The sequence below is a fragment of the Rosa chinensis genome, chromosome 6, assembly GCF_002994745.2.
Source record: "Rosa chinensis cultivar Old Blush chromosome 6, RchiOBHm-V2, whole genome shotgun sequence".
NCBI classification, from domain to species: domain Eukaryota; kingdom Viridiplantae; phylum Streptophyta; class Magnoliopsida; order Rosales; family Rosaceae; genus Rosa; species Rosa chinensis.
Window position 1 is genome coordinate 47,011,051 of NC_037093.1, and position 14,596 is coordinate 47,025,646.

Sequence of the window (14,596 nt, forward strand, 5' to 3'; positions counted from 1 at the left end):
AGACTGTAGGATGTCGTTGGGTGTTCACAGTAAAGCTTAAGGTTGATGGGAGTATTGATAGATATAAAGTCAAACTGGTTGCCAGGGGATATACACAACGCTATGGGATTGATTATGAAGAAACTTTTACACCTGTAGCGAAGATCAACACTGTCCGAATCTTAATTTCACTTGCAGCAAATAAAGATTGGCCCTTATACTTGTTTGATGTGAAGAATACTTTTCTCAATGGGAATTTGGAGGAAGAGGTGTATATGGATGTGCCACTAGAAGTCAAGTGTAAACCTTGTGATGTTGTGACTTGATACATATCTACGCAAGCGTACGTATCATTGTCAAGATAGGGAAATATTATGCCCAAAGTTTATCATACCACGGGGATTAGTGGCTAACCCACAATCCTTGGGTAATCGGAAATAAAGACACTTAGCAAACAAAAAAAAAAAAAAAAAATATATATATATATATATATATATATATATATATATATATAAATGCTACTTGAAGACACCAAGCCTTAATAATGCTCGGCTTTGGTTTGCACTGAAGCCTAGTCAAAGTTATGAGCCTAGTGATGACTATTTACAATGAAGTAGAAAGTGTCACCGAAAATGTAATTTGCATTTCTAATAACTAAAGTGCAAGAATTTAAATGAAAACTCAAATAACAACTAAATTAAATAAAGTAATGCAAAGTAAGAAATGAATATAAATTGGGGATTGGTAGCTAGGGATGAATTCTAACCCTAATTCAATGCTCTAGATGGTAATTTGATTTAGATGCAATTTATTAAAGATGGTAGAGGGCGTACCCAAGGCTTTTCAAGGCTCAAGGGCCGAAATTCCCTTTCATGGTATTCCTACTCCGGTTCAAGGGCCGTAAGAACTCACTTGACATGAATTAAAGCCGGTTCAAGGGTCACTAATTCACATCAAGAGGCCTATAGTTCGAGGAATTAGGCAACCAAGCTCACCATAATTACGATCAAGCTAATCATGTAGTGAACCATGTTTGTACTTCCCACAAAAATTAAATCGGGGTTCTAGCTCTAAAATCTAAGGATGTCATCCCCTAAATTTTTATCTAGACTTAATAAAACACATACCCAAGAGTTGACAATTCCTGAGCATGCATTCTAATCAATTATCACAAAATACAAGCATCCAATAGTTAACAAATTCCATATATAAATTAAATTAAGCATCCATTACATCAAATTTGGATTAGGGCACACAACCCTAACCCCTAACAACAAAACTACTCGCTACCCATCGCCAAACTAACATCAAAATACATAATTTAAAGAGGAACAAAGTGAAGAGAAGTAGGAGTAACAAGAACAAGCCACAAATTGCTATAAAACAATTATGACTAGCCTTGATTTATGGCTCCCCACTTTTACCCAAACTTGATAGTGATGAAGCTTTTGATGCTTGGGCTTCCCCTTTGAATCTTGTGAAATTGATGAGAAGATAGAATTTTAGTGAGGTGGATCTTGGTGAGGAGAAGAAAATATGAGAAGAAATAATCTTGGTGAGGTGGTATGGATCTTGGTGAGGAGAAGAAAAGATGGAAAAAATGGAAGACAACAGTGGGTATGAGAGCAGCGCAAAGGCTGCCCTCCTTTTGGTGGTGCGGCGGTGCTGTTCTTGTGAGGTGAGGTTGAGATCGTCTCCCCTCGAAGAAGGAGAATGGGTGCTGCTTTATTAATTGTGGTCGTGGTCTAGAGGAGGGATAAGGATATGGGTGAGGTGTCAGCACCTAATTGGATGTAGAAAAATGAAAGCAGATCAAACCATATGCTAGCGCGTGAAAGAGAAAATGATGAAGAATGGCTAGCTGCACGTGGGGGATAGCTTAATGCCTTAATTCCACCTTGTTTAATTAAAGCAATTTAGTTTAAATAAATGTTAAGCTGCCACACTCTCAATTAAACTAATATTTAATTAGTTTAATTCATTTCCCTTTTCATTTATCTCATTTCTTCATTTCCATGATATCGACTCGTGGTTGACTCTTTGTCTTTTTGTCGAAAACTCAATTTTGCTCCAATTTTACATCATTTCCTCACGTTTCCTCAATTCCGCTTATTTCCTACAAAATAAATAAAAATACATTAATTACATAATAATTGACTCGAAGATTAGCTTAGTTATAGTATTTTAGATAGAATTAAGTGCATAAAAATGCGTGTAATCAGGTTGGTAAAGTGTGTAAGTTGAAAAAGTCGTTATATGGATTGAAGCAGCCTCTAAGAGCTTGGTTTGGGAGATTCTCCAAATCAATTAGAGTCTTTGGATACAAACAAAGCAATTCTGATCATACTTTGTTCGTCAAGCGCAATTGTGGTAAGATTACAGCTCTGATAGTATATGTTGATGATATGATTGTCACACAGGATGATCCAAAGGAGATGGAGGATTTGCAAAGATATCTTCTGAAAGAGTTTGAGAAAGGATCTTGGACAGTTGAAGTACTTTATAGGCATTGAAGTCGCAAGATCAAGGAAGGGAATTTCTTTATCACAGAGAAAGTATGTCCTTGATTTGTTAGCTGAAACTGGAATGCTAGATTGCAGACCGATTGAAACACCAATTGAGATGAACCACAAGCTTGCCATTTACCCTGATCAAGTCTCGATTGACAAATGAAGGTATCAACGTCTAGTAGGGAGAATAATTTATCTCTCTCATACTAGACCTAACATTGCTTATGTTATTAGTGTGGTCAGTCAGTTCATGTAGTGTCCTAGCGAAGAGCACATGGATGCAGTGCATTGTATTTTAAAGTATTTGAAGTTGGCACCAATAAGGGTTTATTGTTTGGAAAAAAAGGATGAGCTGGAAGTTGTAGGATACACAAATGTAGACTGGGCTGGTGATAAGACTAACCGACGTTCTACGTTTGGGTACTTCACTTTTGTTGGAGGAAACCTTGTTACTTAGCGCAGTAAGAAACAAAAAGTTATTGCTATGTCAAGTGCAGAAGCAGAATTTCAAGGTATGGCACATGGAGTATGTGAGATGTTGTGGATTTGTAACATTCTGAAAGAATGTTTTAAACTCAAAAATCCTATGGACTTGCATTGTGATAATACAGCTACCAGTGAAATTGCTCATAATCCAGTTCAGCACGAGCAAGTTAAACATGTGGAAGTCGATCATCACTTTATTAAGGAGACTCTCGATAGGAAAATATTTTGCTTCCTTTTTGTATCCTCAAAAAAATAGCAGCAGATGTCCTTACTAAAGGAGTATCGAGGAGAGTGTTTGACAGCTCAATTGACAAGTTGGGCATGATTGACATCTGTTAATGTTTAAAAGTCCGACGGTAGCTGAACCTTCATTAACGCTGATCCGACTGGCGGGTCGATACTTGCGATGTTCTTAAAGCTTTCGCTATCTGTCAAATAAAACACACTGGGACGTCAGAGGGAGACCGCGTTGGGCGGTCTTCGACTCTTCGATGCCTAAGTTAGTCCATGTATTTATGTTGACAGAGTAACAATAGGTAAATATGGAATGCTCTCCTAATGAGGAGAGAGGAGAGAACCTTTTATGGGTGGGGAAGAGGTTGACCTTCTCTTTGTTTTCGATGTGGGACTGATATGCTTCAGTTCCCTTTTCAGAAGCCTCTGATGCCATCTTGGCGCGGCGCGTGGCGGCGCGTCGGCGGCGATCTGGAGGTGGTCCGACGTTGAGGCTGTAGCCCGTCTGGCAGTGTGTCTGCATGTCATTCCTTTGGTTGGAATTAGTACCTCTGGCGGTACAATGAGCGTGGCCCATTATAGCTAATTATGCTTACAAATGTACATGTATGTACAAGTCCCCCAAGTCCCCAGTCAAGGAGGGCAATCTTGGTTGGGGAGTTGTTCGGCGGTTTGAAGCGTTTTATTCCGCTAGACTTTGCAAGAGCATAATTAGCGTCAGTGCGTTGTCAACCGTTGGTTTTACTGAGCAAACGCTTTATACCCTTTCGGGTGGGCCCCTGCTGGGCCCCCCGGGGAGTCCCCCACTCCCCGGCGAAGATAGACCTCCGGATGGTCGGCAAATTGTTTGTTGAGGGGGAGCTGCCGGAGCAGAGGGTGTTGGGTAGCGAGCCCAATGTGTAGCACCCAAATGACGGGGGTCAACGTGCCTGATCAGGGCCGTCGTAGACTATTGACTAGTCCCCGTGTCCTGTAGGGACGGTCTGACGGTAACGCCGCGTGGCGGTCGTTGTCAAAGTGAGGCGTGGCCTCGGGATTCGCAGTTTGGCGGGTATCCCCCCGCTAAATGTAGCAGGAAGCAGCGTCCGGTAGACGTGCCTGGCGGTATCTTGTTTGAACGATGTTGCGTTGAACAAAGCACGCAGTTTGCTAGTTGAAAAGGGGGGTTCCGCCAGAGGTGTATAGCGGAAGATACCCCGCTTGCATGATGGCTAGGGAGAAGCTCTGCTGACGGGGTTTCGCTCAGCGGAGACTTCGTCATCTGAAAGATGACAAGGGAGAAGTTCCGCTGGCGGGGTTTCGCTCAGCGGAGACTTCGTCACTTGGAAGATGACAAGGGAGAAGTTCCGCTGGTGGGGTTTCGCTCAGAGGAGACTTCGTCACTTGGAGGATGACAAGGGAGAAGTTCCGCTGGCGGGGTTTCGCTCAGCGGAGACTTCGTCACTTGGAGGGTGACAAAGGGGAAGTTCCGCTGGCGGGGTTTCACTCAGCGGAGACTTCGTCACTTGGAGGATGACAAAGGAGAAGTTCCGCTGGCGGGGTTTCGCTCAGTGGAGACTTCGTCACTTGGAGGGTGACAAAGGGGAAGTTCCGTTGGCGGGGTTTCGCTCAGCGGAGACTTCGTCACTTGGAGGATGACAAGGGAGAAGTTCCGCTGGCGGGGTTTTGCTCAGCAGAGACTTCGTCACTTGGAGGATGACAAGGGAGAAGTTCCGCTGGCGGGGTTTCGCTCAGGGGAGACTTCGTCACTTGGAGGATGACAAAGGAGAAGTTCCGCTGGCGGGGTTTCGCTCAGCGGAGACTTCGTCACTTGGAGGGTGACAAAGGGGAAGTTCCGCTGGCGGGGTTTCGCTCAGCGGAGACTTCGTCACTTGAACGATGACAAGGGAGAAGTTCCGCTGGCGGGGTTTCGCTCAGCGGAGACTTCGTCACTTGGAAGATGACAAGGGAGAAGTTCCGCTGGCGGGGTTTCGCTCAGTGGAGACTTCGTTACTTGGAGGAGTCATCCTAGTGGTTACTTCCACCAGACGCTTCGTTTGGTGGTGGTTGACACGTGTCTAACCCGCAGGGGGTTAGCGTGCGGAGGCTTGTCCCCTAAGCCTGGCCGTACGTCTTCTCGCCATAATGACAGTAATTATGGATTTCGCAACCGAAGCGACGCCTCTGTTAATCCGGGTAGTAAGTGGAGGCCTGTGACACGTGTACGGCTGTCGTGTGATGCCGTTTTTTTTAGCGGACGGCGGAGAACGCGCTGATGTTGACATAAAAGGGGGGGAAACCCAGCGAGATTTGACACTTTGGTAAAAGCTTCAAACTCACAGTCGTGTTTTGGTTGCTCTGCCTGTCCGAGACCGAAGAAAGAGGTTGCCAAAGCCTGGAGATACCGTTCCCGGAGAAACGACGATAGCACCCCCGAAGATTGCTGTGCACCATCGTAACGTAGGCTTCACCACCGAGGTTGGTATCTGGATTTCATTTTTCCTGTTTTATTGGATCTGCTATTTTCTGGGTTTTGTTGTTTTTGTCTTTTTGGGATGATTCCTGTTTTTTCTTTGGCGTGTTCCGAGGTGTAAAATGAGATTTTGGGGGGGGGGGGGGGGTTGGATTTTGGTGGTTGGCAAAGACTTGGTGTTTGGGGATTTGTTAGATGGTCGAATCTGGGTTGAGTGCGTTTGTTCCTACTTTAGGATTTTATGGGTTTTGCTCTTGATGCCCTTGGCTATAACTGATGTAAGAATAGGCTAGATCTGTGTTTGTGCTAACTGGTGTGGGTTTTAGGGTTTGGGATGGCTAACGTCATAGAGATTTCGAGCAGTGAGGATTCCGGGTCTGACGTGTCGTTCAGCGCGGGGGATAGGATTTTTATTGATTCGTTGCGTCCGTCTGCCCATGCAGGAACCTCACTGCCAGAACCGCTAGAGGTTGAGCCACTACAGACCATACCTTGGGAAGTAGCTATGGGTGGTGGTCCGTGTCCAGAGAGCTCTAGGGCGGGTGAGGCCACTGCTGCCAAAGCTAGGCGCGACGAGCGTTTGGCGAGCCATAGTGCTGCCAGCGGCTCTGCTGGGGAAGAAGAAGCAGCGGGGCAGAATGCTGAGTCAGCGTGGTTCCTCCAGGATGGCACCGCCGTCGACGAGGCAGGAGGGAGGATGAATTCCGCCGCTGTCACTCGAATGAAGCAGACGTTTCGGTTGCCTGGCTCGGTGAAGCTCCGCCCGCCGACGGTGTATGAGAAGGCGTCGATTCTCCCAGTGGGATTTGCGGCGGTGCATGAGGCGATATTCCGCCAAGGAGTGACACTTCCGCTGGTGCCGAATCTCCAAATACTGGTGTGCGAATTTGGCCTTGCCTTCGGTCAGATTTGCCCCAACATGTGGCGGCTAATGTTGGCAATGAACTCACTGTGGCGGTTGTCCGGGTGCGAGGGACCTACTGTGGCGGAAGTGCTTCACTTCTACGAGCTGGTGTACGTGAAGCGCCGAGGTTGCAGAGGGCAAGTGAACCTGAGCCGCCGTCAGGGAGCACCCAAACTGATCGAGAATCTGAGGGACTCAATGTCCTACTGGCGGGGGACCTTATGCGTCGCCACAGAGGGTTGGGAGTATCACGCCAGGTCGAACGAGGGAGGGCCGACATTTAAGATTAAGTCGGAGTTCCAACCCATCCGAGGTTGGTAACCGGTTTCCGCTGGACGTAGATGGCGGGTTAATGTATTTGTAGACTTTGTATCCTTACTAACGATTACTGTGTTTGTGCAGCGGGACTGCGGTATACCCTAACGCGCGAAGAGGAGTGTCGCGTAGCGAGGATCAGAGGTTGCTGGCGGAACCGCAATTTGTTGGACTTCCGGCTTCTGACCGGTTGGGAGTTACTAGTCGAACAGCGGCTAACTCGCTCCGTTGGTGAGACATCTCCGCCAGACCGCTTTTTATTTTTTGTTTTTTTTTTGTGACAAGTGATCCGGACTGACGGGTTTTTTTTTTTTTTTAGAAACCCCGCCGGGTAACAAAGCGAGTCGCGACGCCTTTGAAAAAGCAATGGACCGCGCGGAGATAGACAATTTTCTGGAGACCATGTACGCCGAGGGGCTGGCGGCCCAGAAGACGCTGGTGAACCCCGAGACACTGGCGCTGAGCCAGTCCGAGGTTCCGGTGGTGCTGCCAATGCCGCACCACTCCCATCTTGGTGAGGATGGTCTGCCGGTAGTGTAGGCGGGGACCCAAGTGGCCGGCGGGGAGAGGGGAAGCGCTGTACAGGGGCAACAGAAGGAGCGGATGCCTGCCAATAGGCGTGGCCCCCAAAAGGAGAAGGTGGAGCCACCGGCGGAAACTGTCACTGTGCCAAGGGAGGAGCCGCCTGTGAGGACGAGGAGGACCGCCGCGGCGAACCAAAGGGCGCTGGAGAGAAAACGTCGGCAGGTTGACTCTCCTTCTGAGGAAGAGGGGGAGGAGGTGGAGGTGATCGGGGCCCGCCGACAGAAGAAGGCCTGACAAGCTCCGTCAAAAACTGTTGCGGTGGAGGGAGAGGCGCCCGCCGCTAGTGAGCTGGACTCGTTCACCGAGTATGCTGCGTTCATGACAGATGGTGAGCGGGAGTTCCTCTTCCATCTATGCGAACGGCTAGGGTTCGATGGCCTGGCGGGTATCTCGCGCCCCACCGCAATTGACCAATCGCCCTTCAGCTCGGCGTTTGGTCAAATATCGGCGGGACTGCATGACATGTTCGTGGCGGCGTCAAAGCAGCCCTTGGTCGAGGGGGAGCTCAGGGAGGAAATCCAAGGTCTGCAGGGGGAGTTGGCGGAGGCGAAGGAGCAACTGGCGGAGGTAGAGCGGGGGCTGGCCAAGGCGGAATGTGACTATGCCGACGTCCGCGGTAAGCTCAACGTAGCCATCGAGCGGGACTTGGAGAGGAATGAATATGTCTCCAAGTTGGAGCAGGACATCGCCCTGCTGTAGGAGCGGATAGGCGCCAAGGACAAAAAACTCATTGTTGTGCAGCGGGAGTCCGCCGCCAGAATGACTGAGGTGAAGCGGCTGGAGGGTGAGGTTACCCGCCTGAGGGCTGAAGGGAGTACCGCCGCGGCCGCCGCCGTTGAAGCATTCAAGCAGTCGGCTGAGTTTAAGAAGGCGATGATCGAGTCAGCGAAGGCTGGAGCCGTAGCAAACATAGACATGCTGAAGCGGAAGGGCGCCATCGACTTCGCCAAAGCGTCACAGCCTGAAGTGCCGCCGGCTAAGAGTACCCCGCTGGAGAAAGATGCCGTGCCTGCCCCAACGGGAGGCGCCCGGTCAGGCAGTGGAGAAAGTGGCGCACACCCGGCGGAAGGGTCCCAGCAGACTCCCCACCCCACCCCGTCGGAGGTGTCGCGTGCTGGATTCCTAGCGGCGCACACCCGGGCGGACGGCACCATAGAGACCCCAAGTCCGTCGGCGCAAGGGTCCGATCAAACGAGTCGAGCGATTGTGCCGCCGCCTGCTGAAGCAGAAGGTGCCGAGGGCAACCCCTGAAGCCAGCTGGGACCACACTAGACTGTCTTAGTTTTTTTTTTTTATATATATATAGCCGCTGAGGCATGACAATTTGTAATGAATGTTGCGAAATGGAATGAAGTATTGAATTGGTGTTTGCTATGATGTGTTTGTACTGCTAGCACTTTGAGTCGTTTTGTCCATCAATGAAACATTAAAGGAATTAAGATTGGTCCAAGTGCACCGTGTAGCGGACGAGGTCCGCTGACGATTGTTGGCGTTGCCAGTTGCCCTCAGTGCTAGACTTGGTAACAATGGTTTGAATAATTCCTCGTTTCATTGATAGCTGATTGACCAGTGTACAAAAGTGGGGTAGTACCCGTTGGGTAGCTTCCCTTAGCTAAATATTGAACAAAAATTTAGCTAAGTCAAGATGCTCCTGGGTAGCGGTCTGACTATTTGTAGTAATACTGAAGGTGTTCGGTATTCCAAGGGCGGGTCGACGTGACGCCATCCTTGTCCATTAAGTAGAAGGTGCCTGGGCTAACGACTTCCACAATTTTGTACGGGCCTTCCCAAGTTGGGCGGAGTTTTGTTGGTGGCGGAATAACTTCCTTCATTACCCAGTCCCCCATTGGAGGTTCCGGGCCTTGACTCTGGCGTTGTAGAAACGCGATACCAGCCTTTTGTTTTGCAAGTTGTGCAAATGGGCCCTATGTCTTTTCTCTTCTAGGAGGTCCATGTCCAAGTTGACACCGTCGTTGTTGGTGTCTGGGCAGTAACCTTCGACCCTAGCGGTAGGCTGAGTTACTTCAATAGGCAGGACCGCCTCCGTGCCGAACATCATACAGAAAGGAGTTTCGCCGGTGGCGGTAGTTGGAGTTGTCCGGATGGCCCATAGGACTTCTGGAAGCTTCTCCGCCCACAAACCCTTGGCGTCGTCGAGCTTCTTTTTTAGCAGCTTCTTGATTATTTTGTTTGCTGCTTCGACTTGGCCGTTTGTTTGGGGGTGGGCGACGGATGCAAAACTTAACTTGGTGCCCAAGTTGGCGGTGAACGATATGAGTTCTTTGTTGTTGAACTGTGTACCGTTGTCCGTAATGATTGTATGTGGGACACCATAGCGGCAGTAGATGTTCTTCCAGAGAAATCGAATGACCTTGGTGGTAGTGATTGCCGTCAGTGGTTCCGCCTCTATCCACTTGCTGTTGCAGTCGATGGCGACGATGATGTACTTGAACTGGCCCTTGGCGGTCTGGAACCTTCCCATCAAATCGAGGCCCCACGTGGAGTGAATCCAAGGGCCGATGATAATTGACAGTGGTTCTGCCGGTGCAAGTGGGAGATCTGCAAACTGTTGGCATTTGTGGCAAGACCTCGAAATTTGCCGGGCGTCATCGCCAAGTGTGGGCCAGAAGTAGCCCTGTCGCAATGTGCGATTGGCCAAGGATCTGGCGCTTGAGTGGTTTCCACATTCTCCGCAGTGGATTTCCGCTAGGACGACCCTTCCCTCCTCTGGGGTTAGACAACGGAGGTTGGGATGGGTGAATCCTTGGCGATAAAGTTTTCCATTCTGGATGTTGTAGCGGGTTGCTCTCCGCTTGAGCTGTCTTGCCTGGACCTTATCTTCTGGCAGTGTGCCGCTACGTTTGTATGCGATGATTTCGTCCATCCAGCTGGGGTTGACTTCAATGTTGAAGATTTCCGCCAGGGTCTTTGTGATGCTTGGCTTGTCAAGGTATTCCACCCTTGTGTGCGCTAGACTCGGCTGTGGCTGGGCGGTAGCCAGTCTCGCCAGTGAATCAGCCTTGGCGTTCTTTTCCCTGGGGATTTGTGTGATGTTGTGAAATTTGAACTTTTTTAGCAAAGTTATGACATACCCCAAATATGCCGCTAACTGCTGGTCCTTGGCCTGGAAGCTGCTGTTGACCTGGTTAATGACTAACTGAGAGTCGCTGAATATGTTGACGCTGTCAGCCCCTGAGTCAATGGCAAGTAGCAGACCGGCGATGAGTGCCTCATACTCTGCCATGTTGTTTGAAGCTTTGAAGTTGAATTTCAACGCGTACTCCGCGTTTAGTCCCCCGGGTCCTATTAAGATGACTCCGGTGCCGCTGGCCTTGGCGCTGGCGGAGCCGTCCACATACAGGTTCCAATGTGACTGTAGGGGATTTGCCTCTTCAACTGTTACCCTTTGTGTTCCGGGACCTGTCTCAGTGCCGGGTTCCGGCTGACTCTCGGTGAGTTCAGCGATGAAGTCCGCCACTGCCTGGCCCTTCATGGCGGTTCTTGGCCTGTATTCTATGTCGAACTCGCTGAGCTCAATGGCCCACTTGCTAAGGCGCCCCGAGTGTTCAGGATTCTGCATCACTTGCCTCAGCGGCTGATTGGTTAAGACATGGACCGTGTGAGCCTGGAAGTATTGGCGGAGACGTCTGGCGGCAACGATAAGTGCGATGGCCAGTTGCTCCAAGGGAGGATATCTTGTTTCTGCTCCGTTCATGCCTCGGCCGGCGTAGAACACTGGGAGTTCATCTTGGCCTTCCCGTCGGACAATGGCGCAACTTATCGCCGATGCCGATACTGCTAGGTATATGAATAGTATTTCTCCTTGCACGGGGACAGAGAGGAGAGGGACTGCCGCCAGGTATTCCTTCAGGCCTTGGAACGCCGCCTGACATTCTGGGTTCCAGTCGATGACTTTCTTGTGAGTTGTGGGTTCGATTCCCACAGACGGCGCCAATGTTAATGTTTAAAAGTCTGGCGGTAGCTGAACCTTCATTAACGCTGATCCGACTGGCGGGTCGATACCTGCGATGTTCTTAAAGCTTTCGCTATCTGTCAAATAAAACACACTGGGACGTCAGAGGGAGACCGCGTTGGGCGGTCTTCGACTCTCCGATGCCTAAGTTAGTCCATGTATTTATGTTGACAGAGTAACAATAGGTAAATATGGAATGCTCTCCTAATGAGGAGAGAGGAGAGAACCTTTTATGGGTGGGGAAGAGGTTGACCTTCTCTTTGTTTTCGATGTGGGACTGATATGCTTCAGTTCCCCTTTTCAGAAGCCTCTGATGCCATCTTGGCGCGGCGCGTGGCGGCGAGTCGGCGGCGATCTGGAGGTGGTCCGACGTTGAGGCTGTAGCCCGTCTGGCAGTGTGTCTGCATGTCATTCCTTTGGTTGGAATTAGTACCTCTGGCGGTACAATGAGCGTGGCCCATTATAGCTAATTATGCTTACAAATGTACATGTATGTACAATATCTATGCGCCAACTTGAGGGGAGTGTAAAATCGCTGTATTGTAGGGATCCTTATTTAATTAGAATATCCTATAATTATAGGAAGATTAATTGTTTCCTATTAGAATACCACTTGTGCCTGTATATATACATCCAATTATGAGAAGAATAATACATCGAAAACATTCCTGAATATTAAATTCTATTATTCTACGAGAAAGAGAGAGAGAGAGAGAGAGAGAGAGAGAGAGAGAGAGAGAGAGAGTTACGAAAATACTAAATATCTTTTTAAAAATGAATAATGGTCATGAGAGTTAACGATGTTATTGACGACAGGTACCAAAAATGTGTCAAGTTTGTAAAGTCAGGTACCATTGTGATGTTTTAGAAAGTATAAGAACCTTAATTTAAGGTGGCAAATACCTCATGTACTGTTCTTAAAATTTTACAATAAATTATAACGGAGATTGGGGCGGGACATATATGGGTAAAAAATAAATTTGAGGACAGAAGTGGTCATACCCACCTCATTGCCATACCTATTCAAACTCCTCGTTTTCTTTCTTTAAGTACAATAATTTAGTTGTACCATGGAAAATGGATGATCCTCATTAATCAATTTTTTTAAAAATCACAAAGACAGTAGGTGGGCGGTAAGTAGCGGTCTAGAGCCAAATCGTGGATTTTTTATTTATTTTAATTTTATTATATAAAATAAGTGTCCAATTAAAATAAGAAACTATAGTCAGTAGTAATTAAATCAAAATATGTAGAAAAATTTCAGTATATAATAAATATTTACAAATTAAAAGTTAATTTTGAAGACTCCGTATGCCTAGGCGCTGCCTAGAGGTAATTAGCCAGCTTGTAACGCATAGACAGCCGCCTAAAAGGACTTTTAGAACACCGGTCCCAATGAATCTCATTACTCCTTAGTCCTTATCAATGAGAAAGATTTTTCCTACAAGGGATATGCTTTTCCTCTAATTATTGTACGTATTGGATGCACGTAGGGTTAGATTGTTGCCTCACTTTAAGTACTAGTTCTGCCATATGGGTTTGAACAGAAAACGATGTTTCATTCAAAAGCTTGGTATATATAAAGAAAGGTATATAAAAAGAAATTATTTTTATTATCATAAAAAAATGACATGTATCCTTTTAAAAAAGAAAAGAAATAAATTGACAAGTCATGAGAAAACTCATTATCAAAGATACATGTTGGAATAAACATGTTGTGTTATTTGTGTGTAAACAAAAGAAAATTAGAATGTGTAATAATGTATTTGTTCAAGTAAATCCAGAATATGTGTCTAGCCCAAACTCTAGGTTACTTGACCTAGTTGTAATAGGGTTTTGAATTAAAGATATTCTCAGAGATATTCATAGATATCTAATTAATTGTATGATTATCTTTCTTTGTACAATTCTGATTCTATGTCTTATAATCCTTTATATAAATAGACCCCTATATTATCAATGAAAATACGACTCAATTCTCTCCCAATTTCAGTTTTCCTTAAACACGTTATCAGGACGAAGCCCTAACCTGAAACCCCAAATTCGTAGCCTTCAAACCCTATCCACCACTGCCGCGTATATTGAAGCCCTCAATATGAGAATTCCAGAACCGGTGGCAGAACCACCAGAACTGGCTGGAAAACCAATGAACCGGTCATCGGAAGTATCGAACTAGCTCTCCAAGAAGAAAAAAAGGGGATCCCTGCCCGGTTCACAAGCTTCCAGACAGCCTTTCATCACCAAACTTGGCCACCATCACCAACCTGACCCCAGGATCCAGGAACCGGGATTACCTCCTCAGAAACCGGCCACAATGTAACTGGACAGCCAGCAACTCTGCTAGCGAGAAAAAAGGAAAACAAAAAACAAAAAACAAAAAAAAAGCAGCCCAAGAGAGAAGGAGAGGCCTGCAGCCCACAAAGCCTGGCCCACAAACGAGACTCGGCCCATTGCCACGTTAGATCGTGCCATGTCAGCGCATGTGCCACGTCCGCTAGTGCCACATCAGCACCGGTGCCACGTCAGTTCCGGCGACTTTTCTTGCCAGATTTCCTGCTACTTTTCTAGCCAAATTTTTCCAGCGACTTTCCGATAACTATTTCAAGGTATTTTTTACTAAAAGTTCCCCTTTTTGAAGTTTTTATTTATTGTTTTTCTCCTAAACCCTATTTTTTTCGGGGTAGCCTTTTTCACTCCGAAACTAACCCTGATTTCTTGTTATCTTTCAGGATGAGTAACCTGAACAAACTGGACTCCATTGGGAACAACTGGTTCTGGATATCACAAGTGGGTTCGTGATGTTCGCCAGCATCTCAAGGCCGATAGAATCTTGGATACGATTCTCGAGCCTAGCCAGGATGTGCTAATTGTTGAACAAGCTCAAGCTTTGGAATCAAATAGAGCAACCATAGAGGCAAATAAGGCGAAAGCCATATCTTAATGACTCGTCATATGGATGATTCGCTCCAATACGAGTATATGAATGAAGAAGACCCCAAAAGGTTGTGGGTCTCATTCGATGAAAGATTTGGCAACGTCTATGACTCCGTGCTTCCTGACTTAGAAGTGAGATGACATAGCCTCCGCTTCTGTTATTTCAAGACAGTTCTTGAATACAACTTGGAAGCACTTCACATTAAATCCTTGATGGAATTCTG